At 45.7% G+C, this 27,517-nt stretch overlaps 1 protein-coding gene across 7 annotated transcripts in view; it reads left to right on the top strand.

The window, feature by feature from the left end:
• Positions 1 to 27,517, top strand: part of LOC306640269 (proline-rich protein 5-like) — a 185,983-nt gene that overhangs the window by 55,506 nt on the left and 102,960 nt on the right. Inside the window, exon 1 of one of the 7 annotated variants that reach the window (XM_079104415.1) lies at positions 16,313 to 16,540. The exons of 3 other annotated variants lie outside the window; for them this stretch is intronic. The gene's annotated coding sequence lies outside the window, so the exon portion shown is untranslated. Of the gene's footprint in view, positions 1 to 16,312; positions 16,541 to 16,684; positions 16,979 to 17,264; positions 17,903 to 27,517 lie in introns of those variants that run through there. 3 more of the 7 variants (XM_079104412.1, XM_079104409.1, XM_079104414.1) reach the window with 3 other exon arrangements.

Below are 27,517 nucleotides of genomic sequence, written 5' to 3'. Positions count from 1 at the left end.
CCCTTGACTTGTGCAGAATCTCCCGTGGTGTGGCCTAGCACAAATCTCATCTTCACTTGCTTTTCTCTGTTGCAGAAGTTTCTGAGGGGCAGGCTCTGGGTTCTACCCAGCCCTTGGAGCTTTCCAGGATGGGAAGTTTGCTTGAGAGGCATCTACCTCTGCTTCTCTTCCCTCTAGAAGTTCTTGCTTCCTGGTGAGGTGGGGTGTGGGACAGAGGACTCACGGACCAGAGTTGGGTATGAGGTTTCTTCCACTCTGGGGAGGCCAGAGGCCAGTAAAGAATTTTTTTTTTTTTTTTTACTAAGCCCAAAGACAGAGGGCTAAATGAACAGGTACATAAAAGGAATAAGAAAAGGAAACACATTGGCATCAGCCCGGAAGCAGGGAGCAGTCGCTGGAGATTCCCGTTCTGTGCGGGAGAAGCAGAACACCAGCCAGAGCCTGGAAAGAGAACTTTCTCCCAGTGATGTCCACAGGGAGAATGCTTCCGACCGGAAGGGCAGGGCAGGGTGGGAATAGGAATCGCCCGTTCTCATTCTCATGACTCTGACTCATTGAAACCGATCCTTCCCTTCCCTTTTTGGGGCCTCTTTCTTCTACTTTCAGTACCAAAGTGCTGACGTGACTTTCTCCCACTTATCTTTTGAAAATCCATCTTGTAAATGAATAAATGATAGGTTAATTATGGCTGTTAATAGCATACCACCTTGCCCTCGGAAAAGAAAAGAAGGGGACTCCAGAGACAAAACATTTACCCTGAGAACAGATGCCCAAGGCAGGACTTTTTATGTGCTGTGCAAGTGGAATTGACATTTTTAAGGAAAGCATGATTTTCCAGCATGTCTCAAAGCATGCCTGCAATTTTAAAGGGGAATCAGTTATATCCTTCCATCCATCTTTCCCTCATTGTTCCCACTTTTCCTCCATCCTACAGTAGAAGGCTTTATGGGTCCCCTGTCACATTCTAGGCATTGCCTAGGTATTGGGGATTCAAAGATAAATAATGTAGTATCAGCAATTTCATAATCCATGAGTGGAGATAGGAAACCTGATCTTTGTGACAGACTGAGGCTGATGTGGTGAGGGAGGGTGTGCCAAGTGCCCAAGCAGCCTCTCAGGGATGGAGAGGCAGGACGGTCCTTTAAGCTGGCTCTTGGAAGGGGATATGGGTGTTTTAGGGGGAGCAAGCCGGCTGGGTGCAGTAGTGCACACCTCTAATCCCAGAGACCTGGGAGGCTGAGGCAGGAGGATTGTGAGTTCAAATCCAGCCCCAGCAACTTAGTGAGGCCCCAAGGAATTAGCAAGACCCTGTCTTTAAATAAAATATTAAAAGGGGCTGGGGATGTGGCTCTGCGGTTAAGCGCCCCTGGGTTCAATTCCTGGTACCAAAAAAGGGCAAGAGAACAAGGTGCTGCAGGCCCAGCCAGGTGAAGTCATGTGCATGGTTCCCAAGGCGTTCAGGCATGGCAGCCGGGGGGTGAATCTAGAGGTAGCACGGGGACAAGTCCCAGGCCAGGTGGGAGTGGAGAACAAGCAGCTAGAAGGAGGCTGTGGTCGACTCCACTCCCCATCCCTTCCCTCATCCCAGGAAAGGGAAGCAGACATCTACGGGCCAGGAGAGAAGCCGAGGCCAGCTCCTGGAGCCATTAGCTTACGTCCGTGCCCCAAGTTCTGCGACATTTGCTCACGGAGCACCTGTTGTGTGCCAAGATGGCGTCCGGACCTGGCGCTGTACAGGGTTCACTGCAAACAGCTCAACATCTTTTCTGCAGAGCTGAACTTGAAGCTCCTCTTCACTTCCTAAGAGGCCCATCTGCTTATGTAGAAGTGACCTGACTCCGGTTTTTCTCCTTTTCTTCCTCCTGCTTCCTTGGTCAGCGGTGCGAAAGAGCAGGGTTCTGAGCCCCGGGCAGGTTTCCTCACTGGGAGAAGGAGGGGCCCAGTTCCCAGACCAGCCGAATAAGCAGGAGTTGACCCATCTCCACCAAGCACAGGGGACAAGGGTCCCCTAACGGCCAGCCTTTCTTCACCTGCTGACACTGGCTAAGCACTTAGTCTTGCAGAAACAGCTGGGCCCAAGGAAAATGGCCCATCTCGCCCCCCTGCAAGAATGCCAAGAAACAACTGGCTATTAAATTCCTGTAGGATGAACAGGAACCCATTCAGCCAGGAAATCTAAATTGAACAGTGATTGAGTCATTCAGCTGCCGGGCCCCGATTAACTTCCAGGACTCTAGAGGACTCTGCTTTCCTCTTAGAGGCCACGTTTAGCCACTGGACTTTGGAGGGTATTTCACTTTTAAAGGAGTCACCAGTGTGTGCTTGTCAGGGGTGGGTAAGGCCACAGACCAGGGAGGCAGGATGCTTGGGTTCCACTCTTAGCTCTGACACTTGCTGTGCGACTTTAGACAAGTTGTTTTACCCTGAGTGCCTCCGTTCCCTCATCTGTGAAACAGGAATACTAATAGCAGTAGTAGTGGCCCTATGGTATTGATAATTAATTTAGGAGAATAAAATGAGATGATATTTGTGGTGTACTTAGAACTATGCATAGTAAGCATTTTTTAAAAAATTAAATAAATAAAATGTACATGTTTAATTTTCCAGTTGGGGGTAGAGTCCTTGCCTCTATCCTTCCTTTCTGTCAGAGTGTCTGCCACCAGACTAAGAATGGAAAACAGAGGGGGGGGGGGGGCAGATTGCTTCAGTTCAAGACCTGATTCCCCCCTTAGAGGCCAACTCTCCTGACCTCTCTGTTCCTCAGTTTCCTCATCTGGAATATAGGTTCTAATTATTACCTGTTTCTTAGGATGGTTGTGGAGAACGAGCACTGTAAAGTTAGTGTGATGCTTGGCACTTAGTAAGTGCTCAGTATATTTTATCAGTCATCATTGTTAGACCCTCAAAAACAAAGTGCCACATAAACACAGCAATTTTGATTATGCAAGTTATACTCTGACCAAAGTTAACCACTGAGACACGTGGCCAGATCCTTGTGCTACTTACCACGAAACTTGGCAGCTAGTCATGGAGCCAGAAGCTCAACTGCTCTGTATTTGAGGTCTGCTCTTCTTGCTGGAGGTGTGATGTTGGGCAAGTTACATGGCCAGAGCCCAGTTGGTTTCCTGTTTCTCTGCCTTCCATCTTTTCAGGAGCCTTCATTGAGTAGCTACCTGGTGGAGACATGGCGTGAGGCTCTGGATGTCCCTGATGGACAGATCAGTGCCGCTGCATTATGGGCAGGCTGTGAAAATTAAGTGGTTACTGTCTGCTGGGGGCCTGGGCTGGTGCCTGGGACATAGTGTGCATTCAGTAAGCAATGACTGCTCATGCTAATTTACTCTCAAATGTCCTTTGATCACATCTAGATTAGGTCTCATCTTGCCCTCCCCTGGAGGATGTGGCTGGTTCTTAACTATGCGGCACTTGAGCAGGACACAGGGAATGATTGTTCAAGGTCACTCATTCTGTTTCCGCAGTGCAAAGTAAAGCACGGATATATTTTTTTTTCCTCTGTAAATTTGGGATACTATCAGCAAACTAGTCATCCAGGAAATTAAAAAGCAGAAAGCAGAATCCACCAAGTATACTCAATTAAGATCTCCCCTTGATCTTATACAGTCCTGGGCCTTTTTCAAAGCAAATTTCACTGACATGGAAGTCTTTTTGTCTGAACACATTTCCTCAGTTGTGTTCTATAGGGTGCTGTTTCCTTAAGCTCATACTAGTATTTTATGAAAAAATAATCAATTATTGCGAGTTTGTTTTCTGCAGACCACCTCCAAAATCTTAATATACTATTGCATATTATGATTTTGCATGCTGTCTTTCTGAAAATTATTTGATGAAAGAGACTTTCTCTGGTAACACAAGCGGCACCTTGCAGTATTATCCCATCTTAGAAATGTCCATCTAGGAGGGCTAGCTGGACGTTATTGATGAAAGCCAGGCTGAAACATTCAAACTCTAGTAACCTGAGTGGGATGTGGAGGAGCAGGAACAAAGCAGACGCTGAGTGATGGACAGGGTCTGTGTCCCGGTCAGACAAGAACTGCCCCCAGTTAAAGCTAGAGAAAGAACAGAGAGTCCTTCGTAAAGGGCGGCCAGGCACTCGGCTGGGGTGGCTCACCTTGACTGAGTTGGTCACGCCAGCATTGCGGGGTGCAGTTGTTCCCCTGGGACTGGGCATCTTTGCTCTGTTTGCTTTCTGCTCCTGTAGATTTTTCCTGATTGCCTACATCCAGTCAAAAAGTGGATGCTTATCTTCCCCCAAGAGCTCGATAACTTCCTCTTCCTAAATTGAGAAGTCACGATGATTGAAATTGGGAAAGTACTAACAAAGTGAAAGAAAACTGTGTAATTTGTGGTTATTTTTACCTATGACAGGCTGTATGACCTTGGAAAAGGACTGAACCATTTCTTTTAACCTCAACTTCTTATTCTGTAAAATGGGGGTGGTACTAGCACCTGTTTATAGCACTGTATGAGGAGTGAGGTTCTGCTTGCAAAGTTCCTCACACCGTTTCAGCACATTGTCTCTCCAAGATTAATGTTCATATCAGTTGTAATTGTTGCATATGCATTTCATATTTGTGTGTGTGTGTGCGTGTGTGTGTGTGAGAGAGAGAGAGAGAGAGAGAGACAGAGAGACCCATAGAGAGACATGGGTGGGGGAGGGAGGAAAAAGGGGAGGGAGGCATATTCAGTGCTTAAAGTATAACATGAATTCCATTTTGTAAAGGAAGATTTAGATTAAAATAGAAAAGAATGCATTTCCTATGAATGGTATCTCTCTCACCTAAAGAAATAATTTATAAATGCGATTCTAGGCAGAGATTCCTAGAAACCAATATCACTGATTATCCATGCATACATTAATATATTAATGTATACATCAGTCTCTAGAGCATTTAGTTAGCAAAGTTTACTTGGTATTGGAGGTACCTTGTGGGTGTATTATGGTACTCAAGACACTAAATTAGTGCTCAGAGGGCTTCCACTAAGGCAAGAGACCCAGACTGCCTGAGGGACTTTTGATCAGGCTCCTTGGCCATAGCCCTTAGTGTGTTTAAAAAAGGGTGGGGGTGTCAGTGAAACCCTGTCCCTGAATGCCCTCTTTCTGTTCCCCAAACCTAGCCAAGTTAAGGGAACAATGAGAGCAGGTCTGGACAGGAATGTCCAGAGACACATTATCTCAAAGGATGCTGGCTTTCTCCTACGCACTGGGACCTAGTGCCGCTTCATGTTATCTCTAGAAAGCTACATTCTTTCATGTGCATCAGGACAATTGCTCCTTGGGATGCTGGTCAGACGAGGAAACTAAGCAAGCTAATGCTGATGATGTCACATCTCTGCAACCAAACATATGAAACCCTTTTCTCAGAGGTGATAGGCATGAAATTGAGGGCACTGTGGAAAGGATCCAGGTCACCCATCCAGCCAGCTGCCTCGGCTGAACGGAGGGCATTGAGGGAAAGAGGCTCTGCTTGGCAGAGCAGAGCGAGGGACAGAGGTGCTGTCAGTTCTGGTCGCTGGGCCTTTCCCATAAGCACATCTCAATAAAGCCTTGTGTTGCTGTGTGCCGTCTCTAGGTATTTGGTCTCTCGGCAACCTGTCCCATTGCCCTGCCACAGCTGGACTGTGGTTGTGACACCTGGATGAACAATCCTTGCCAGAAGACTTTCACAGATTTCAGAAGTCCTTTTTTCCTTCCTTTCCTTTCCCTCTCTTTCACAGACAGTAAATAAAAATATATTCTTATTCTTATTTATCTCATTTACCTTTGTATATATCCAATGCAGATTAGCATCTTTTGTCATGGTTCGTGCTATAGCTGTGTGATTATTCTCCTTATTATATTTTCTCCTCCCTGTGGGCAGGGTACAAATGCTAAGCTTTACTTTCAAGATTACCTTTTTTATTTCCATATTCATGGGCTACTTATTGAAGTTTCTTTTATATTCAATAGTGTGCAGTATTACAATTCATGTGAGACAGGCTAAAATGTATGTTCATCAAAGTAAGAATAGGGTATATTAATAGACTTTGCTATAAAGGAATTGGGGTTATTTAGGGGAAACAAACATTATGGGCAATAAATATACAAAAATTTCTTGTTTTGAATGTTGTGCCTAATTATTTTTCTTTTTCTATCTAAAAAAAAAAAAAAATGAACTACCATGTGCCAAGCACCATAGTACATAGTACACTCAACTCTCATAAGTCCTTATTTAGGTCTCACAGAATCACCAAGAGACAGGTAGTTTCTGCAACTGAGACCACAGTGAGTCCAGTGGAAAGGAACTGCACTAGAATGGAGATCTCAATTGAAAGCTGAAGCTTAGTCCCTCCAGGAAGCATTTATTAACTATAAGGTTTGATTCATGCAAGAAGAGATGACTATTCTGGGATTTGAAAGTCAGTTTTACCTGAACCTTGGACCCCCACTACCTCAAATAAAAAAGGCCAAGTCAGGCTTCCTGGGAGTGGGGACCAGGAACTGCTTTCTCCTCGCCTTCCTATCTCTGTCTCTGGGTGTGCACACCTGGTTGTATGACTTTTGCTGTGGGATCCTCACTATCTGAGAATTCTTTCATGGATGGAGCAAAGAAGGAAAAAGAAAAGAAAAATTAGGGGTAATGACCATGACTAACTCGGGTCTTTTACTCTAAACACACTGGTAACATAGAGGGAGATCCTGCGTGCACCACATGGGTAGGGAAGAAGAAAGGACAGGACAGGACAGGACCTGATTCACAAAGGAAGGCTGGCCTCAGATTTGGCCCAGGCCATTCCTTCCCAGTGACAGGAAGGCAGCAGAGCCGGGTTCCAGATTCTAGTGGGTGGATAGGAAGGGCAGTGGCAGCCCATGGAATTTGTAGTAAGATGTTCTTATATTCTCTCGCAAAGAGGGAAGGAAAGGGTCTCAAGTGAGAGTGAGGATATGGGAGAAAATTTGGATGGTTAAAAAAAGATGGTAGGAAAGGGGATGTGGAAAGACTAGAGACATATGGGTGGGTGCTGAGGGACATTGGGGTCTAGGAGGGTGTGAGTTGAATTTAAAGTAAAATGAGGCGGCAAGTTTATATGATTTTTTTCAGTCATGTCTGGACCAGGGTGTACACAGGGATGGAGTAGGAAGAGAATCTGTCTGGACAAGGCTTTGACTTATCAAAGCAAATGCAACAGTGTGAACTAAGGAGCAAGGGAGTCCAGAATGCACGTGAGGGTGTTCATATAATAGTGGAATCTCATCCAGGTGAGGCAGGAAGCAGGACCAGGAGTTGGGTGAGCAGCTGTGGGATAAGGTGTAGTACCCTAGGGGAGATGAAGGTTAATGGGGTTCAGAATACTAGAGGGAGCTACCTGGAAAGATGGAAGGTGTGGTTAGAGAGTGGGGGAGGGTGTCATTAGGAAATGGCAAGGTGAGGCCCGACCACGAGAGTAAGTGCTGACTATAGATGGAGGATAAGATCACTGGGGCAGAGGTCAAGGATCTCAGCTGCCAGGATATTGGAAAGATTTTTCCATGGATACTGAAACCAGCAAGAATTATGACAGGAGCAATGTTTAAGAGAGTGACCATAAAACCAGAGTGACAAACAACCCAGGAAGAAAGAGGAAGACAGCCCAGGAGTCTCCAGTGACCACAACAAGGGGAGATAGTGAGTAGAAGAGTCTGATGGTTTCCTGGGAATTTCTAGGGAGGCACTGTGGTCTGGCAGGGGCAAAACTAACAAGGAAGACAGACACTCTACCCTTCAGTTCAGGGACACACAGAGTGAAGGAGAGAAATCCCCACCATCTGAGAGGACCTGGGGAGATGGGCCCTCAGGGCAGAGCCCGCGTTCAGTTAGAAGTGTGGTTCTCAAAGTGTGGTTCGGGGTTCACAGGGAATCTCCAGAACCCCATCAGAGACCCACCAACACCACAACTGTTTCACAGAAATACTAAAAGAGTATTCACCTTTCCCATCCTCATTTTTCCCACAAGTATTCGGTCCTTCCTGAGGTGACGTGAGACACGATAATGTAAGGGACTGAATGTTGAAACAGAAAGGAGAATTCAACTGTCTTTTAAGCCAGATGCTAAAGAGATTTGCAGAGATGGACATGCCATTCTTTCCGATACATTTCGATTGATTGGAAGATGCAGTTATTTTTCATAATGATTTTTCATAATGATTTTATATTGTGATTTTATAGTTAATAAGTTAATTTTTATTTTAAATATTAAATGCAATGAGTATTGACAGATATAACTCACCCGAATGAAAACTCCTTGGACTCTTTTATAGATATATTTGGTACCAGGAATTGAACCCAGGGGTGCTTAACCACTAAGCCACATCCCCAGCCCTTTTTAATTTTTGAGACAGGGTCTCTCACTAAGTGGTTTAGGGCCTTGCTCAGTTACTGAGGCTGGCTTTGAACTTGGTGATCTTCCTGCCTTAGTCACCCGAGTCGCTGGAATTATATGCATGCGCCACCACGCCTGGCTCATCTCATTTTTGAGTGTTCTGGGATCAAACTGTTTGAGAACCACTGAGTTAGGACCAAAAAGCCATAGAAATGTTCCAATAAGTAGTTGCAGTCTAGGGGATTTTGCTGGTGATGGACTATGGGTTCCAATGAACACAACAGAATGTTTTTTCGAGAATTGTTATGGGCTGAGAGACAGGTCAGAAAAGGGTATAGAAGAGAAGGACACAGTGATGACAATCTAGGGGGGTCGAGAGAACCTTTTTTACCCTGGCTTTTTGTGTTGATTGGCAGCAACAGGGAGGAAGGTCATAAGAGGCTAGTCCTGATGACCTCATGGCAGAGAGGTGATGGGACTGTGGGTGTGTGCCAGGAACCCGGGAGAATGTGGAGCCACTTTGGCTGGGACAGGATGAAGCCAGGAGGCCACTCATCTTGCATACTCTGTGAGACCCTTAGCTTCAGTTCTTTAAGGGGGTTCTGCTGGGCAAACTTGGTACGTATCATGGGACAATGCACTGCTTCACCCAGAAGAGTCAGAGGTATGGGATCATTCCTGGAGAAGGGGGTCTGACCCAGAAGGTTATGCCCAAATGCCTCCTGTAATGACTGGGAAAGATTAAAACACTTTTGCGGGGGTGCAGGGAGTAACTTTCTGTATTATTTGGAATAGTTTCCACTCAGTCCCGTGTGGCAATGGATTAAGTACATGCTGACCTAACATTGTGACCATCCACTGTTGCTCCAACAACAACAACAACAACAACAACAACAAAAACTTCACCCATACCCACTTAACTTTCCTTGCACACCCAATTCATCATAAAGTCCTATCAGTTCCGATTCTATAATGGATCAAAGTCATCATTGCTCCGAAGCTAGTCATGTATCACAGTGTCTTCCCCGGTCTACCATAACCACCTCCTTAAAGCGATCCCTGGTCCTCACTTCTACACTTTTCTAGTTCATCTATCACATATCAGTCACTGGGATCTTTCTAAAGCAGAAATCCAATTGCATAAGAGTAGTCCCCCATTATCTGGTGGGGACCTGTTCCAAGACACCAGAAGATTCTGGAAAGCACTGATAGTACTGAACCCTGTGGTTTTGTCATAATTGAAGACTAGCTATGGATGGTTTCCTTTCTCCTTAGTCAATTCTCGTCTCTGCCAGAAATGAGGCAGCAGCTTCTTTGTTGGCAGATACAGCTTCTCACATAATTTTTATATTTTTCAGTCCAAAGCTATTCCTGAATCTGTGTAACCAGTCCTTTCTTGCAGTAAATGACTAAGTGTCACTCAATTTAGGGGTCCCTTGCCAAAGTCTTCCCATGGGCTCAAGGCTTTCTGGTCACACATTGTTGTTGGTTGGGACATGTTTTCTGTTTTGTCTTCCACCTACAAACTCAAATCCCTTTTCCATCATAACTAAGAACTCGACACACACCGTGGCCATAACTTTTGCGGTTTGAGGTACAGCAACAAATAAACATAATTTTTGCTCTTTTATTTAGAAGTTCACAGACAGAAGATTCATATTTACTGTAGATCTTAGCAACCTCATCATACAGTGTTTTTTTTTTTTTTTTTCTTTCCCCATTAGGGTTGAGAATTTCCATCTCTTTTTTTAAAGGAAGCACTTTATGGCCTCTCTTTGGCATATTCAAATAGCCATCATCACTGCTCTTGTGCTTTGGGCCAAGAGCTTCTTGAACATGAGCAATAACTAACTGTCCATGTGATAACAGAGCCAGCTGCTAAGTGACTAACGGGCGGGTAGTACTTATAGGATGGATACTGGGTGAAACAGAGCAGGAGAATTCTACATTTCATTATGTTACTCAAAATGATCTGTACCATCTAAAATTTATGAATTGTTTATTTCTGGAATTTCCTATTTAATATTTTTCGACCATGGAAAGTGAAACCACACTTAAGAAGGACCACTGTACTTCCTACCTGTGTTAGTCAGTGTTCTGTCACTATAACAAAGGCCTGAAACAGTTGACTTATAGAGAGAAAAGGTTTATTTTGGCTCATGGTTTCCTTGGTTGACACCATTGCTTTTGGGCTTGTGGCAAGGTATGAGATGATGGCAGCAGCATATGGCAAGGCAAAATGCTCACTTCATGGTTGGGAAATGAAAGAGAGAAAGAGCAAGGAACTGAAGTCCCACAATCCCCTTTCAGGACATGACCTCAGTCACCCAAGGACCTCCCATTAGGCCCCACCCCTTAGCACCACACTAAGCCCAATAGCACCGCACTGGGTACCAAGCCTTAACCACATGAACCTTTGGGGAACACTCAAGAACCACACCATAGCATCACCCAAAACCCACCAAGACCATCTCATGGTGGCCAGTTCTTCACCATGACCTGCAGGGTCCTATCAGATCTGCCCTTGATCTGTCCCTCAGACCTCATCTTGGTTCCCCCTCCATTTGTTTGCCCTGCTTCAACCACGTGATCCTTCCTTCCCCCACTCTAACTTTCCCAGCCTCTTCCCAACTCAAGGGCCCTCTGTCCCTGTAGCCGTTTCATCATTTAAGTCTTACCCCTGAGCCTTCCCTGAGAGACTGTCCCTCATGGCATCGGATGGAGTGCGTCTCTTTTTCCTTCCACTCTAATGTCCACTTTGTCCTCTTCATAGCATGGATCAGTGCTTGAAATGATCTTTGTGTATTTCCTTCCGTGTCAATTGTTTTGTCTTCTGCTCCTGGAAGGTAGGGTCCTGTCCTTTGATTCACTGTTGGCATCTGCAGTATTTGACGCAAATCAGTGACCAGCCAATATTTGCTGACCACCCACCTGACTTGACATTGTGGAAAGGGGTCATTAAATTTTGGATTATCCAAGGAAAGTTCATGTAAGACCACCTAATTTCTTTTCACCTTTAAGATTGCTCATTCAAGTTATTCTCAAAATATATTCAGATTTAATTAAATATCAGTCCCTTTAGAATGGAGACACTCCTTAAAATCAAAAGGAGACACTCCTTAAAATCAAAAGGCAAGAGAGTAAAACCAACATACTAGAAAGTCCCCATTGCTATTGCTTATATTCCCTAAACTACCTTCTCTTTCCCCCAAAATCCCAAACTTCAAGGCACTCAGTTTTTCTACTGGATATTGAAAGGAGGACAGAAAGAAGGCAAGCTTTTTCCATTTGTGTGCTAAATCTTCCTGCTGTACCAAAGGTCACTGATTTCACACCCTGGTGTCAGATCAGAGGTTGAACTTGTTTCTCGGATGGTCCTGTTTTATGGCTGGTGCCGTGCTGTGGACATATACGGAATGCTGATGCAAGTTTCATATCTAGATTGGCATTGATCACGAGCAACCACATTAACTTCGCCTAGGACTGCAGTTCCCAGGACCTGAACAACTGAGTTCTAGTGCGCACGTGACTGGGAGCCCTCTCTGTGCTCCTCATAAGCTCTGTCTTAGGCAACAACAAAGGATCTTAGATTTTCAGGGTCTCCTGTTTTCCATCTGTAAAAGAATAAACATGTATGGAAGGCCAAGATGACTTTTTTGTTGGAATAATTTTATGACATGGCATGAGACATCAAGGACACCGCAGCCTTGTGGAAGGTGGTCTGAACTGGACGTCAGACATTCAACGCATAAATTTAGCAGATAGTTTCACACCTATGGGGTGCCAGACCCTAAGGCATTGAATGATACCATAATTCTATAAACTGAAGACATTTGCATTATTATTCAGAGATGGGAGCAGTTAATCAGACCAAGAGAAGGATACTGGATTGGTAGCAGGGGTCCCCTACTCTGCTCTTTCTTTTTTTTGGGGGGGGTGGAGAATACCAGGGATTGAACTCAGGGGCACTTGACCACTGAGCTACATCCCCAGCCCTATTTTGTATTTTATTTGGAGCCAGGGTCTCACTGAGATGGTTAGTGCCTCACTTTTGCTGAGGCTGGCTTTGAACTCTCGATCCTCTTGCCTCAGCCTTCCTGAGCCACTGGGATTACAGGCATGCACCACTGCACCCAGCTCTGCTCTTTCTTGCTAGTGTATAACTTTGGACAAGTCACTTCACCCTTCTTGAACTTGGTCTGATTCGTCTTTTTGGGGGTGGAAATGAGTAATGGGGACGGGTAGAGGGGCCTTGTTAAGAGAACAAAGGAAAAGTAGAACAATAGGCCTCTGAAAGAGCAGGACCTGAAAGGTGGTTCTCAGTCCAGGACAGCTGCAGGGAAGGCCTCTCCCTGTCTTGCTGCCCAGCTGCCTCCTTGTCTGCCTCGCGGCTTCCTTTACCTCCGAAGTGTTCAAATTCTACGACTTCAACAAAGTTTTGTTTGAAAAGTGGGTTCTCTTGCTAGGGGAAAAATTGGTTTGAGCCTCTGCCATTTGGTTGCGTAATTTCTGATTGCTCATAGCTCTGGCCCCTCTTAACATTGGCCAGCACCCCTCTTGAGCTGCATCGGGAGTGGCAGGGAAATGGTGGGCTGGGCAGAAACAAGAGAAGCAAGGAGTGGTCAGAACTGAGGTAAGCTGGAAACTGAGTGTCCTCCCTCAGAGGGAGAAGAGCATTGCTGAGTTAGCCTACTGTGGCCTGCAGGCTGCAGCTGGAGAATGCCAGCTCTTCCAGAGTTTCCAGAGTTTTCAAGGCAAGCTCCAAATTCATTGGTTTAAAAAAAATTTTTTTTTGCATGAAGTTTTCCGATGTTTGAATATTGGTAAGTCATTCAAAAAATGTCCAACAGAGTCTCAAGTAATATACCTCTTACTGGTCCACAGGCAGCCAGCCTGCAGCTTCTAGAATCTAGAATTCAGATAAAATCACAAATTTGCTTTGCTCTACATAGGCGTGTGCTCCCCCCACCCCATCACCTCCCTCTTCCTCTCTCTTTCTCTCACTTTCTCTCTCTCTCTATATGTATAATTCATACCTCTGAAATGGTGTGTATTTGTGTGTTCACATTCCTGAAATGGAATCTGATTTACCCAGTGTACCTTGTGGGGTCAACGTGTATCATAGGACAAACCTGTGGATTGGCTACACCTAGGTTCAGTGAGTATCCTTAGTTCTAAAAGGGCTGCCTAAAGGTTACCCTTTCAACAGGAGCCTTGATTGGGCCAACTTTCATTTTAGAGACTGGACATGGCAAGCTTCATATGTCAAATAAAGATCTAAAATTTCCTCCTCCATAAATGAATATTTAGTAAGAATTATCTATATTGGGTTCTAATAAGATTCTGTTTCTTAATAAGAAAAGGCAATGTTCTACTGATATTTAGTTAAAATTTTGGTTAAAATTTGAGTGGTAACAAGCATATGATATCCATATCAGAGAAGCTCTAATTTACACCAAAGTATTGGCTACTTTTCATTTTAAGAAAATTCTATTTACTAAATTAGCAACCCTTAGAGTTAGAGGGGCCTTTAACCTCTTTTTACTCGGGGGAGGTGCTAAGAATTGAACCCAGGGCCTCACACATGCGAGGCAAGCACTCTAGCGCTGAGCTACCTCTCCAGCTCTTTTCAAAATTATGTTTTGAGACAGGGTCTCATTAAGTTACCCAGGCTGGCTTCGAACTTGCAATCATCCTACCTCAGCTTCCAAAATAACTGGGATCACAGGCCTGTGTCACTGTGCCCAGCTAATTTAACTTCAAACCTCCCTTCCGGTCTTTGAATACTTTTGAATGGCTCCTCCCACATTACGAATACTCCCATTACCAGGGAGTGCACTACTTCCAGAGGGAGCCTCCTTCACCCTGGGCAGGTCCAGTGATTAATATACTTTTTTCTTATTGCATAAAACCCGCCCATCACAGGCAATCAGCATGGAATAAATTTACTGAGTGAATTTATTCATGGATTCACTCATATGGTATTTAAAATTTTTTAAAAAATTTTTTTATTTGTTCTGATTAGTTGTATATGACAGTCAAATGCATTCATACATTTTGATAGATCATACATAAATGGAGTGCAATCTTTCATTTTCTAATTATACATATTGCAGGATCACATGGGTCATGAAGTCATACATGTACATGAGATAATAATGTCTTTCACTCTACTATCATTCCTTCCCCCATACCCAAAGGACTTAAAATCCACAAACTACAGTAATGCAACCACATCAATGTTCATAGCGGCTCAATTCACAACAGCTAAACTGTGGAACCAACCTGGATGCCCTTCAACAGATGAATGGATAAAGAAAATGTGGTATATATATATATACTATGGAATATTAATCAACTTTAAAGAAGAATGAAATTCTGGCATTTGCTGGAAAATGGAGGGAGGTAGAGAATATCATGCTAAGTGAAATAAGCCAAACCCAAAATACTAAAGGTCGAATGTTTTCTCTGATATGCAGAAGCTAATTCACAATAATGGGTGGAGATAGGGAAGAATAGAGTTACTTCATATGGTATTTAATGGGTGAATACTATGTGCCTGACACTGGGCACTTGGGCCATATCAGTGGATATCCATGAATGAAATGAATCTGTGCCTTATAGAGCCAAATGGCTTTATCCTGGAAGTAGGAGGTAGTGAGAAAGAGCCAATATATTGAGAAAAAAAAAGTATTTCATGTAACAAACTGACGGATGCTATAGAAAGAAAAGAAAAAGTAGAATAGAAAGGGGGATTTGGAAGGAAGAATGAATTACAATTCTAAGGAGATAGAATAAGGTAGGCCTCATTGAACAAAGACTCGAAGGAGACAAGAGAGTTAGCCATGTGAAATGGATGTTCTCAAATGAATTTCCCTGCAACCCTGCAGAACAAGCTCTGTTTTCACTTCCTGGACCCCAGGGATAGTAATAGAAATCATATTGGCTTCCTATCTTTTGACTCACAGCATAAGTCCTATGTACTGTCTCTGTATGAATTCATTATATCCTCCTAACAACCCTAAGGAACACTTTTGTCCCCATTTTTTGTATGGGTAAACTGAGGCACCTCAGCCGTAAGCTAACTGGGCTACTATACTGAGGCTGAGAAGACGAAGAGACATCTAAACCTTGCCCTTGTCGCTGCAGGCTTAACTCTCCTGCCTCTGAGACCATCCTTAAACCTCCTGCCTGCCGTGCACTGTATAAGATTCCTGGAGTGAGATTCAAAGGCACTTCATTCTAGAGTTTGTTTTTAGAATCCTTTTAACTGTATCTCGTATCCCTGGACAAGTAGGCCACTCAGAGACTCATCCACCTCTCCATTCCCAGAGGAACCCCAAGGCGTAGGTTTTGTAAGGTCACAGTGCCCAAAACCAAATCAAATTATGCTGTTTTGGCCAAACAAGAAACATACATAACATACATCCTTTTCCTCAGCAAATGTCACTGTGGTTTCAAAGCCCAAGTGTGATATGAGATGGGGCAGCATTTTAAAAGTATTTCCTGCTCAACCATAGGGTGAAATTGTGCAAGCCACTGAGTCCTGCCAACAGCTGCATCAAATTCTTAACACCTGCCAAAGAGAAAAACGTTTTGAAAATAATATTACATTGTTTTTAATTTTCAGACCAGTTGGTTTTCTGTTGGTTTCAAACTCTGACGAATGCTTCAGTTCATTACAAAGTCAACTGGAGATTTGGGAGTTTGAAAAGAATTTTGCAAATCTTAGAGACTTCACTTGAATTATATTTTCATTAATGCACTTAAAACAACTTCTGGATTAGGTCTGGGAACATTTCCTTTTTAAAAAAGAAAGAAAAAATAAGGGAGAGAGAGAGAGAGAGAGAGAGAGAGAGAGAGAGAGAGAGAGAGAGAGAGTGTGTGTGTGTGTGTGTGTGTGTGTGTGTGTGTGTGTGTATTAGTTCCAGGTTGCAGTCCTCTGTTCTGCCGGGCCCTGCTCCAAAAGCGAGCCCCAGAATCACCTCTTGGCTTCTTGGCAGTCTCTCACCGTGGGTAGGGGTGGGAGGCAGAGCTCCTCTTGGGTGAAAAAAATGCAACCCGGAGCTGCCTTGGCGTGCTGCATCCTCCCGGGCTTTTTAAGTCAAAGAACTTGGATTTCCTGAAATTGTTGAATTGCATCTAAGCGCAGGGGCCCCCTTGCCCCCTCTACCCAGCAGGGGTGAGAGTCGCTGCTAGAGGAGTGGGATGGGGTGAAGTGGGGTGGGGGTCGCTGGAGAGAGAATAAAGCCATGTGAACAGGACAGGAAAAGTGGGAGGAGGAGCGGCGGGGAGGAGGCGGCCGTAAGCTGAGAGAGGAGGGAAACGTGTCACCAGCCCGGCGCTGGGAGCTCTGCGCCGGCAGCGTTTGCGGACTCGCGCGGGAGAGGAACCGAGGCTGGATGCGACCCGGCAGCGGGCAGGACTGGGAGAGGAGGGAGGGAGCGAGGGAGAGCGGGCAGAGCGCGGCGCCCAGGACCGTCCAGGTCTCTCATTTCTCTCCCGTGAGATAACGTTCTTCCTAACTCCGGAAACTTTTTCCCCGGGCGCGCGGAGTCTGGGACCAAGGCGAGCGGTGGGTATGCGCGGCTGCGGTGACTCACGCCGGGTACCCCAAGGGGTGAGTTGGGGAATCCCCGGGAGGGGCCGCAGCCATAGGCTCAAAAATGGCACAGGATTGAGAAGGAAATCGCCGCGCACTCCGGCGGGGGACGTGGGTGGAATGACTAGGGGAAAGCGTCCTGTTTGGGGCAACCGGGTGGGGACCCCGCATGGTTAAGAGATCCCTCGATCAGACGCTGCAGGTGGGCGTAGGGACCAGACTCGCCACCACCAAGGTGTGGGCGGGGATCGGGGAGACCGCGCTCGGAGCCCGCGAGTGGCGAGGGACCGCTGTGAGTGGGATGGGGGGATGCTGCTGGTCGTGGGACTCAGACTTAGTCAAAAGGTCGAAAAAGAAAGTTTTCTTGTTTACTTGATTCTCCCTTGGCCGTAGGGGCAAATTTGTAGAGCTGCCTATGCTCAGACTCGGGCGACGGGGCGCCCCGAAACAGTTCTTTTCTGGCAGTCCCTGTATTCTGGCGGGTGGCGTGGGATAGAGGAGGGCGGGGAAGGCAACCACTTTGTCCCGCCTGGGCGCGCACGCTCTGCAGTGGGAGACGGGAGTAGCCCGCGGGAGACCTCGCCGGTTAAGGCCTGACCGCCGCAGGGTGCTCGGCGCCCTGGTGTCCCCCTGGGGCTTGGTCTTCGGTGTTTGCACCACTTTGGCCAGACTTTCCCCTCGCGCCTACTGTGCGCGCACGGCATGCTTCTGCGCATAGGGGGCGCTCTGGAGACCCCGCCAGGCGGCGCGGACCTTCCCTTCCTAGGACTGCCGCCCAGGGTTGACCCAAACTGTGCTTCAGAAACATGCTCTGGGGTGCCTCCCCGGTTGGCAATAGGGGTTTCCCCAGGGCTATCGGTCCCCTGTCCTCGATCACATGCCGTCGCCGCTTCTTCCCCCGAGGTGCCGGGAGCCTGCGTTTTGTTCGTCAGCAGTAAGGCAGTGAGTATTTATAGACGCCACTGCAATCCTGCGGTGCGCAAGGTTTCAATTACAGCAATGCGATGCGCCCCACAAGACGAAAGGCTCACGCGAGGCGGTCCAGCTGAATGTCTGCTCCAGAGACCAGCATGGACAAAGGCCCTGGTTGGTCTCGCGGCATCTCTACTCGGGCGGAGCGCTGGACCTGTTGCCCCGTGGATATGTGCAATTTCAGATGACCCGCGTTAAGGACTACAGCAGTCCAGGCAAGGCCTCGGCCCCGATTGCCTCCATCCTCCCATCGCGCCCTCATTAGACAGATGAGCCCTGTAGACTGCCCTTTTTGACCTCCCTTTGGTGATTCTGACCACTATAGGTTTGCAGCCCAAACATTTCATTGTCCTACATACTGCAAAATGTCATAGTGCTGAGCTCTGGTAAATGGCTCTCGAGGTGGAAGGTGCTTAATTGACAACGCGACTCACCAAGTGGGTCTCAGAAACTAACTTGGTCACCCTCTGAATTTAGTCCCCGGTGACCTTTCCAGTGCACTTGAGGGAGGTTCCTCTCAGTGGAATCTGGCAGGTCTGTCTTCTCTGGTGGCCATATTGATCCCTATTCTCTGTTGAGAATAGTTTCCGTCGAATGTAACTTTGCAGATAAAGGAAGGAATGCTTGGTTATCCACAAAGTTGTTTTCAGTCTTTCCATTCCCAGACACAGTTCTTTCAGGTTTTTGTTTTGTTTTGTTGTTTTGTTTTGTTATGTTTCCAACAGCTGGAACCATTAATGTATAAAGGAAGAAAGGCACCAGAAATAGTCCAGTTACACTAGCTCTTACCTCAGTCTAGCCTGTTTCTTAAGGGTGGGACCTTATTTCTTTCAGGTCCAGAGGGCCATGGGTGTATATTTACTTCAATGAATGTGATTTCAATAATGTTCTGTGTTGGAGCATTACAAAAATATTCCCCTTCTTTAAAAAAAGGGGGAGGGTACAAACACCTCTTCAGGTCTTACTGTACTAAACTTTGCACTAAGAGACTGCTGCTCTAACCAAATACTGAAATAAGTACTATTTTATCTCCATTTTATAGGATGGCCCACTAAGGGTTAGAGAATTTAAGTAATTTGTTTGTCTCCACACACACAGGGGTAGAACTCAAAATGAATTTCGGGTCGTGACTCCAGGCATGGAGACTGGAGATGTCTGTTTTATTCTCCAGTTATTGATTAGATCATCTGTAGGTGATTGCATGGTAGATTTTTATTTATTCATTTAATATCAAGAAATGTCACGAAGTGACACAATTATTGAAAAAGCCCCTGTATATTTTGACATATAACTTTGAAAGCCTTTCATGAAGAACCCAGTGCCCCAAGTTTTCCTTAGAATAGTTACATTGACTATATGAAAATTTCGTGCTGTTGTTCCAGACCTAAATATCATAAATTAGCTTGTTTATTGACTTAATGTATTTTCATTAAGTTGACCTTTTTTCCCCCAGATTTCTCCATCCTAATGATTTGTAGGTGTGCGTATGATATTCATTTTCCTGCCTTCATTCTTTTTGTACTGCCCTTATACAGATAAAATATGCAGAAATGATTTTCAAATTGCAGACTTTACTTCTAATTCTTTTTGTGGGGCTAGGTTTTGAGAAATAGCATGCAGGTTCCTCTGAAAGTGCCTCATAATGTCTATCATGAAAGGCTTGTTCCCAGAGTTGCCTGTCTATATGCAAAATGTAAATGCTTGTTAAAGGCAAAGCTTGTCGATTTGATCATCTGTTAACAAGCCAGGGTGTGAATTAATATTTCACTTGCTGAAATTCAGGAGCATGATACTTTGTGGATTTTATACAGGATATGAGGTCTGGAATTTGGAACAGAGAGAACAAATAGACCTGATAAGCAGAAGTCACTATTCTGTAAGGGGAGATTCCACATTGGAGCTAAGGAGGCTATTGGTCTAGATGAGGCAAGACAGTAATAGACCATCAGAGGCCACCTTGAGTTAATTCATATTTTTGGTAGGGCCTGGGGATCCCATTTCCTTTAAGCTTGAATGATTAGAACAAAAGAGCTAATTTATTGAGTAACCATAGTGAACCAGGTATAGCTATGGTAGTTGTATTTAAGCCTCCCAACAATCTGGGAAGGTAGATATTATTTTACCTGCATTAGGATACGAAAACAGGCTCAGAGAGGTTTGTTACTTTCCCAGTGTCACCCAGCCATTACTTTAAGTCTCTCATTCTTCCGTTTGTTCCAATACTGGGGATAAAACCTGGGGCCCTTTACCACTGATCTGTATCCCCGGGCCTTTTAATTTTTAATTTTTAATATAATTTTTTAAATTTTAGGTGGACACAATACCTTTATTTTATTTTTATGTGGTGCTGAGGATTGAACCCAGTGCTTCATGCATTCCAGGCAAGCTCTCTACCACTGAGCCACAACCCCAGGCCCTAATTTTTAATTTTGAAACACAGTCTCAACTAGTTGCCCAGACTTGGGATCCTCTTGCCTCAGCCTACCAAGTAGTTGGGATTATGGCAGGTGCCACCTCACCAGGCTCCAGTATATTTTGACATATACCCTTGAAAGCCTTTCATGAAGAACCCAGTGTCCCAAGTTTTCAAGAGGTCCTAATGGTTTACATGGAAGTTTCTGGATCAGAAGTCAAAGCCAGAGCAGTGTGGAAAGTCTCAAATGAGGGGATAGGAGGTGTCTGAAGTGACGGTCTGGGTGATTCTGACAGCATTTCCTTGGAAAGAGAGATTAAGTACTGCAGATCTTGTGACTAGAGAGAGTTACCAGCACTGACCTGGGAAGGGATGACTGTCACCTTGTAGAGCAATACCTGATGATCGATGTGCCGGGGAGGCTCCCAGAGGAGGAAGATGGGGAGTACCTCCTTTTTCCTCAGAATACCTTCTGTTATTCAGTGCCAGCTTAAACAGTCCATCTAAATTAGAGAGCCTGTGGGATCTGTTTCCGCATTAATTGGACTTGGCCCTTTGAGGTAACAGTCATCCCAATAGCTCTTTAAATATTCTTTTCTTATGCTTTGCCAATTTATGGCCTTTGTAGATCAGTCCTTGGATTTCATTGAAGGGTGAGAGAGAGAGAGAGAAAAAAAAAGCAAAAGGTTAGTGATCACCTAAATTGGATTAAGTTCTGTCTAGCAGAGTTTAAAGAAATACTTCTTGCTCTCTAATAATTACTGTTAACTAGGAATTTAAACAGGTCTATTAAAGTTAAGCTGACTTTTATTTTAACTGTGGTATTTCCAGCTGTAACAGAATCAAGAATTTTTAGAGACTCTTATTCAGTCCTCAAATGTGTAGAGGACAGTCTCTTCTCCCCTGTTTAAAAATATTACATTTCTGTAGCAGGAAAATACATGCTATCATTATACACTGGCTTTGTTAAGAAGCAGAGGCTTCTGGGTATGTTCTGCAGACTCTGGCAGCCTCTGCAGAGCCCAGGTGACTGATTGAACCAGAAGGGCTGTGGAGAGTGATGGGACACACCAAACTGCTCTTCCTCTTACGACCATGATGGCCATCTTCCCCTGCCACTATCCGACCTATCACAGTTATTTGTATAGTTCGCTTTGCATGGAATTATGTGTTACATAAACTCATGAATTTCCTTGTGTATCTCTCTCTCTCTCTCTCTCTCTCTCTCTCTCTCTCTGGGTTTTTATTCTCCTTCCCTTTCCTCAGTTTTGAGGTGTCACTATAAGAATCTCTCACATACCCATCAGTGTTCAGGCTTCACTTTGATTGGTTGCCAAACACAGCACACACCTCCAATTCTTTACCTCTCTGCTGGCTTCCCTCCTTACAGAACCGTCTCCAACTTTTCTGGTTCTTTTCAACACTGTCTGAGTTCTGTGTTTGGTTTGGGGCAGTTGGGTTACTTGCAAATACAAGGATTAAGGGACTGGTTTGGGCTCCTTTGAGGGTTGGGTTAGGGCCCTGGAGTTATGTCTGTGTAAGAGGAGCCTGGAAGAATAGAAGAGCTCAGAGAATTTGTTTTTGTCTTCTTCCCAAGGGCCGGGGGCAGAAATCTCCCACTCTGGCTCTGGTGTGTGTCTGAATTAGTCTGAGCTAAGCTGCTTCGGACCCTGTCACAACCTGCTCGTGACCTCAGCTGCGTAAATCCTGGGGGGTAAACCGTTTTACGCTTGCTGCTTAATGCTAAAGCCTCCTTTGGAACTGGTTCAGCATCATTCCCCAGATATCTTTGGGGGAGACCGCACTGGCTGCTGCCGTCATTTTGGAGCGCTTTGGCTGCATCTTGCTGACTGTTGGCCCCCCCACATTGGGGAGTGGCAAGGCTGTTTTCCTTGTAAAATATCTGGAGGCAAAATTAGTGGGTAAACATGGTAATCCTCCGTGGTGTTTGAGATAAATTCTTTTTTTTTTTTTAATTCTTCACCAGCAGGACAATAGATTCCTTTCAGGCCGCAGAAAAACCCTCATCCCTCACCCATTTCACACACACACACCTTCCAAAGGTCGGCGTCAGCTTTTCAGAGGGCAGAGTTGCTGAATGAGCCCATGTTTGGTCCTCACTAGCACCTGGGAGATAACACAGGTCAGGGAGTTGAGATCTGGAATCTGATTCAGCTCTGCCATGAGCCAACTCCGGGACTGGGGGCTGGTTGCTCAGTTGCTCTGGGCCTCAGTTTTTCTATCTATAAACCAGTAAGACCAGCCTGCCACTGAGGGTCCTTTCCATGGTGACTAAGGGAACCTGTTCCAGAGCCACGCTGCTTAAAGTGACCACCAATGATCTGGAAGTCCTGCTGGACCACCAGATGCCAGTCATTGGGTCAGGGCTGGGTCCTGTATGTCTAATGTGCTCCCAGGTGATGTTGATTGTACCGATTCTCAGCCTCCAGTATGAGTTCCCAGACACAAGGGTTTGGATGCAGGTTCTCAGCCTTGGCCCTGTTGTCATTTGGGGCTGAAGGAGTCTTTGTTGTGGGGCCACCAGTGCACTGTAGGATGTTTAGCAGCAGCCTTGGTGGCTACCCACTAGACACCCACCTCTCCTTCTACTCTTACCTCTTCATGGGGGTGACAATCAAATATGTCTCCAAACATGTTGAACATCTCCTGGGGAGTGGGAATTAAGTTACCCATAGTGAGAACATTGATCTAGATCAGCAGGATTTAGCCTGGTTGTACTTCAAAAATCTCTGGAAGAAATTTGGTAGAAATTTCTACACTAAACCTCAGGCCTAATGTATCAGAATCACCAGGGGGAGGGCCTAGAAATCTCCCCCTATCCAGTATCTCCCCTTATCTGTGGTTTTACTTTCCTCAGTTTCAGTTACCCACAATCAACCATGGTTGGAAAATATTAAATGGAAAATTCCAGAAATAAGCAATTCATGTTTTAGGTCATGCACCCCCCTGAGCAGTGTGATGAAATCTTGTGCTGTTCTGGTTAGTCCTGCTCAAGATCAAATCATCTCCTTGTCCAGTGGATCCTTGCCATGTACACTACCTGCCTGTTAATCGCCCAGTAGCCACAAGGTTATCAGATGGGCTGTCACAACATTCAAAGAACCCTTATTTGACTTAACAGCCCCAAAGTGCAAACTTTTATTACAGTATATTGTTGCACTTGTTCTGTTTTATTGTTAATCTCTTACTCTGCTTCCTTCATCAGTTAAACTTTATCATATGTATGTGTGTATAGGAAAAAGTCTAGCATATCCGAGGTTTGCCCCTACCTGCAGTTTCAGGCATCCACTGGGGTTTTGGAATGTACCCTCCAGGGGCACTACTTCTGTTGATTAAGGAGGTGATAGAGATCCCCTAGGGTTCTCCCTTCTGAGATTCTGGAAGAGTCCAGGTTCTAGACTGGAGGTCTGATGCTGTAGCTGTAAATCCACAGGTGAGCTGTCTAAATGCTCTAACAAGAACGTCTTCCCTTCTAAAATAGAGGAGATAGCAATGCCTACCTCCTGGGGTTGTTGAAGGGATCACCTGGGGCCACCTGGGAAAGAGCTGTAGAAACTCTGAAGTGCTGTGCTGATGTTCTTGGGGAGTGGAATGGCACAGGCCTCTGGAGATTCGTTGTGTTGATTCATTGACTTTATTTACTTTTCCTGGTACTTCATTCATTTCCCCCCGAGGCCTCACTCGGCACCCTTTACAACATCCGTCTTCACTGTTCCCTTAGCCTTCGTAGTCACCGACTGTTTACATTTTTCTCCACCCACTCTAACCTGAGGTTCTCAAACTGGTAGCCTGCGGGTGAAACTTTGGCACAAGACATATAGTGTTTGGCTTATGTCCTATTTTGAAGAGAAACAAAAGAAAAAGAACTATTTTTTTCCAGTTTTTAAAAGTTGGGAGAGTTGGCGTAGAAATTCGGTTTCCCATCTTTTTCTTTACAAAACGAAGACTGGAGATGCTCATTGGTTTGCCACAGACCCCACTGGGCCCTTTAATCTTGGCCCTTGTAGACATTGAGGTGTTTGCTGTCCTTTATTGAGGCTTTCCTGCCTTTTTCAATACTATTCTCCCCCGCCCTTTTATCACTGTTGTTAGGAGTCAGCTCTTCACCCACCTAGCCGGTACAGTAGGTGCTTCCTAGGTATTTGTTAAAGAGAGATGTTTTCACCCTACCCTGGTCTCTCTCGGAAGACCTGGCATGCTCCTCAGCTTTTCAATCTCTTGCCTATTAAAGCTTGCTTTTCCTTCTTGAAACGTCCTTTGCAAGCCCCAGTGCCCATGGTCTTTAGGGTCACCGGCAAGGAAACGGAGAACCCAAGAAGAGCTGACCTTTCCTCAGCTCTGCCTTGTAATTCTAGCCTGTGATTTCGCCTTTCTGCCTTGGTCCTGTCTCCACGGTCCGTCCTCCATTACGATCCAGGGTGTGGAGATGCCTTTTCAGTATTACTGCTGGATATTTCCTGCGAGACTCCGAGCTCCCTGGGAGCAGGTACTTTCTTCTTCCTTTTCCTCTGTGGTTTTCTCTTCTCGGATGGATCCTGGCACTCACTGGACCTTCGTGCATGTGGTTGAGCGGATTTGCACAGGACTCGTGGCCTTCATGACAGGATCCTGTTGGGTCAGCCCTCTTTTGACCCTCCACACCTGGCTACGCCACCTGGGGGCACTTTTCCTTTCCTTCACTCCTTCCCTCATGAAAAAGCATTTCTGCAATGAGAGAGCTGAAGCTGATTTTTAACAGAATAGCACATTTTAATCTAGGGCACGTTTTCCCACACTCGAAACTCTTACTGGCCGCGGGCCGTGGTGTTTGCTGTCTTACCCACCAGGGTTTTTTAATGTGTTATGTGTCAGAAATGTAATTTTCCCATAATGGTCAGTCTTAGCTAGCACTCGTGTCTAGACTTTTTGGCTTATCATCTGGTAGGCACCGCAGAAACAGTTGAGATGGCATTTATGGGCCACACCCAAACAATTTGCACTCCAAGAAACTCGATACTTAGAGTGGGTCTTAAGGAGGAGTAAATAAGCCGTGTGGCATTTCCCACAGTTTTGCTTAACTTGTACCAAAGAAGGGGATATTTTTGTTGATGATACAGTTGGTTTGCAGATCCAAATGGCGATGGGATGACATAACTACCTCTAGGTGAAAATAAATCATCCGTGTTCTGAATCCTGGGGACACTTCGTGAACGCTGTTGAGCAGAGATAAACCTTGAGCTTGCATCCTGTTTGCTCTGATATTTACTGTTGCCCAAATTTGGACTCCCAGACTCTTCTGTCTGCCTTTGGTTTCCAGGGGAGTGCTGAGAAAGTTGTCTCATGCTTCCTGTGGAGCCTTTTCCATGGTCCACACTTGACCCTTAACATTTATTTGTTTGGAGGAGTCAGTATTTGTCCCTTGGCTGGCTTTTGTCTCCTCAGACTTGTGAAGGTTGTTCCTCAATAAAAATAAACGGACTCTGCTGGGCAGCCCGCTTCTGGGCACTGCTGGGTTTGCAGGTTTTGCAAACAGACCCAGGGTTCCTCGCCTGTGTTCCTACATACAAAATTGCTTAGGTGGGCTTGGTAGACAGTGAAGAGAGTTCTGGTCCTTCAGCAATGAAAGCTGCTCTTCCTGAGCTTTCAAAGACCATTTTCCCCATCATTTAAAAATATTTTGTCACTTTGCATGTGCACAGTGCTGTGCCTAGCATCAGGAAACAGCAGCAGCAAGACAGGCAAAGCCTTTGCCTTAGAAGAGTGAGTAAACAGACCCACTGCCTTCAGCCTCCTGGGTAAGTGCCCTGCAGAAACAAAGCCTCCTTCCTGTAAGGGACAGTGTGCTGTCCCCACTAGGCAAGAGGATGCTGTTGATGCTCGTGAAGGGAAGCAGTGCCCAGTGTTCAGTCCCTGGCCTCTGTGTGTGGCGGATATGAGTGTCGTGTAAAGCAGAGGCATTGGGAGCTCGGGCTCCGGAAGCACATAGGATGTGACTCTTGGTCCCTCTTGCTGGTCTTCTGCCTTTGGGCAAGTGCTTCCCTGTGCTTCAGTTTTCTTTATCTGCAAAATGGGACTCATAATACCTACTACAGTGGTTTGGGGTGGAAATTAACTGAGATAATAAATGCAAACAGAGTCCTGCCCATCACGGCCAGCCCCTGGTGGTAGTGAATATTATTCTGATCAGCGATAATGATTGCAGAGAAACAGCCATGAGAGGCATCTGATCTGATGAAGTGGCCCCACTGCTCTTTGAAACCTGCTAGGACCTGGTTTCCCTCCAGTGGACCTGGGGGCGGTGTGCATGGAGTCCAGATCTGGTTTCCTGTGTTGGCTTTGGGGGCTGTGCTTGGTGTGAGTGCCCGTTGCCCATACGCTGGGTGCTGCTGGCTTGTGTCTTTTTCTGTTGTATGGTTGTTTGGGTGAGTGTATCATAAGAAGGGTGCTCATGGCTTTGTGGAAGAATCAGTGATGGGATGAGGGTGAGGGAGGACAGGGAGCTTTGAGTTAAGAGGTGGGTCACCTAGGTGATGAGAGGTGGGAGCGGAGGTCTGGGGCGCTGGTTCTGGTTTGGTGCTGTGTTAGGGTCCAAGGGCCCCACCCAGTCTCTCCAAGGTGATCAGTGTGCCCAGCTCCTAAGCTGCCTAGCTGGCAATGCTGACAATCATCCTGGCCATCAACTAGGCCAAACCCTTAATTAACTGTAAGTCCACAGACCCAGGGAAGTGAAACGACTTGCCCAGGCCACAGCGGCTGGTGAGTACAGGCTTACGTGACACCTGGCTTAGGCTCTGGGTCAGTGGTCTGAGAAGCCTGCAGGTCATAGCTGCGATGCAATAGAATAAAGGTCACAAACCTATATGTTTGTTTCTAAAAGTGCCAACCTGCTTGCTGAACCAGTTGCCAACACTTACAAATCAGGGGGTTTCACATTCTAACAAGTATGGGGAAAATCATGTCTGGCGAAGATGGGTTTGTATCCTGAAATGGCAAAAGCCAGCTCGGATTGAGGATCAGTGCCTCGTTTAGCCTGAGCAGGGGGCTGTTGACACATCTATCATTCACTCACTGACTGTGTTGGTCAAATCCAGCTTCTCAGGCCAGTTTGTGGTGCATGCTGCCCAAGAAGGGGAAAGAAATTAGTTCTTCCTTTCATCTTTTTTTCACTAGGC

The sequence above is a fragment of the Sciurus vulgaris genome, assembly GCF_902686455.1.
Source record: "Sciurus vulgaris genome assembly, chromosome: 11".
NCBI classification, from domain to species: domain Eukaryota; kingdom Metazoa; phylum Chordata; class Mammalia; order Rodentia; family Sciuridae; genus Sciurus; species Sciurus vulgaris.
The sequence above is the reverse complement of the archived record's forward strand: the minus strand, read 5'-3'. Positions and strand labels throughout refer to the sequence as shown.